The following is a 2,303-nucleotide window of genomic DNA, read 5'->3' on the forward strand; positions in this document are numbered from 1 at the left end:
TAGCTTGGCCTCTGAGTCAGAAGCACAACTCTTCCTGGACTACACAGCTACCTACAGGATAAAAATAATATCCATTTAAGACACGGCCCCTGACAAATCACACTTGATGTATTTAAGTGACCAACTTCCAAAGGGCATATCAGAATCACTAGAGAAACTTGATCAAAATAGTGTATACCTACCTATACCAATGACAAGATTTGGAAAGTCTCTGAAACTGCAGGAGAGTAAAGAATGTGCAATTTGCAAACGATCTGGTTCCACAGTAAGTACTCAGCTACTAAATAAATGGTAGTTTGACCTCTACCAAACAGAGATAGATGTGGCAGTCTCACCCATAAGAATGACAGCCTTGGAAACTTTATGGGAAGTTTTACACTGTTCTTCATGACAGCTATGAGTCAGAAACCACTCCACAATAGTTGTTTGATGGCTTTCCTGGGAGGAGGTAATGAAAAGAAACCTTTCTTAGTGCTCTCGTCATACTGAAGTGTAGTAGTGATAAAGAATATACCAATATAACTTTATTTTCCTTTTTACCTGGGAGATGCCTATAGCATCGTGCTAGGCATTCTGTTGGTTCTGCCCAAGTCATTCTCTTTCTACATCAGAACTTTGCCTTTGTTTTCTAATCTTATTCCCTCCTTTCAGTTCCTAAAATTTTTTCCTCATGTAGAAATTGGACTGTTCTTTCTCAAGCTACTTGGGAAAGTTGAAACTGCCAATTTTCAGGTGGGCCCTGCATGGAAGACAGGGCTGCATCAGTTGGCAGGACCTGTCTATATTTTTGCCATCACACACGGCTTGGAGCAACCATGGACCAGTCCAAGATCTCAGGACATTGCTAGAGAGGTGCTCTCCTTACTGCTTCAAGTTTCCAGCTGTGGTTCTATAGCAGGATTCCTCTATGGAGAAAATGAAGATGACAAAGGAAGATTTACTCTGATAATGGGACTTCTCAAATGTGATTTAAATAAGGAAACATGGAAAGATAACCCTGCCACCAAACATGTTTTCTCATGGACTCTGCAGCAGATCACTCGACCCTGGCTGAACCCACATCTGGAAAGGGTACTTCCTCTGTCATTGCTCATCTCAGATGACTATCAACCCGAGAACAAACTCCTGGGCATTCACTGCCTCCATCACATTGTGCTTAATGTGTCAGCTGCTGACTTACTCCAGTACAACAGGACCCAGGTCCTATACCATGCTCTTTTCAACCACCTTTACACCCTGGAGCACCACCTCATTCAGGCTGTGCTCCTGTGTCTACTAGATTTATTCCCCATCTTGGAGAAAGCTTTGCAACGGAAGGGAGAGGCAGCTCGACCCACTACACACTGTGATGAGTTCTTGCAACTAATCCTGACCCACATGGAGCCAGAGCACCGTCTTCCCTTACGCAGGACATATGCAAGACATCTACCTGCTTTTGTGAAGAGGTTGGGGATACTGACTGTCCAGCACATGAAGAGGCTGGAGTGAGTCATCATTGGTTATCTAGAGGTTTATGATGGACCAGAGGAAGAGGCTAGAATGAACACACTGGAGACCCCAAAACTTCTTATTCAGCATACTTGGCCCAGGGTTTCTTGTAGACTTGTGGTGTTATTAAAGGCCCTCCTGAAACTGATATGTGATGTAGCAAGGGATCCAAGCCTTACACCTGAGCCTGTGAAGACTGCCTTGTTACAAGAAGCCACAGACTGTCTTATTCTCTTAGACCACTGCTCTCAAGGGAAAGTGAAGGGTCTGTTGGCCAAAATACCTCAAAGCTGTGAAGATGGCAAGGTGGTGAACTGTATCAGAAAAGTGCAGCAGGCTTCTGAAGGCACTCATTATGATGGAACTAAAGATTTGTATTTTACCTGAAGATTAAAGAAATGTCTTCTATCTCAGACTGTATAACTGGCATAATTTAAAAAGAAAGGTATTTTTCACATTAAAAAAAATATCTCTGAACCCACAAAGTGGGTTCTACTTCATCCAGTATTAGGGAACTGACAACATTCTGAAACTTCTTCATTACACTTTAATAAACTCTTAACCACTACAGATATTTAGTTATTAAACAACAATGTTCTTCATAAATAAGAATACAAAACATAAATGCCCACCTTCTTAGAGGGAGAACAATTTTCCATGTTCTTAAAATCACAAGAGAATTTGTCTGTAATTGTTCAGACTTAAAACTCATGTATGGCTTCTGGAGTTCTTCCTGTGATTTCCTCTATTAGTAATTCAGGGATAAATTTTAAACAAATTTGCCCCTGAAAAGTCTGTCATAAGTCCACTTTGTG

General features: G+C 41.5%; 1 pseudogene; it reads left to right on the forward strand.

Moving 5' to 3' along the window:
* Positions 1 to 190: 190 nt before the first annotated feature.
* On the forward strand, positions 191 to 1,875 carry LOC102848918 (annotated as a pseudogene).
* Positions 1,876 to 2,303: the final 428 nt, after the last annotated feature.

This window comes from Elephantulus edwardii, unplaced genomic scaffold, assembly GCF_000299155.1.
Source record: "Elephantulus edwardii isolate Elephantulus edwardi_28Jun2011 unplaced genomic scaffold, EleEdw1.0 scaffold00044, whole genome shotgun sequence".
NCBI lineage: Eukaryota > Metazoa > Chordata > Mammalia > Macroscelidea > Macroscelididae > Elephantulus > Elephantulus edwardii.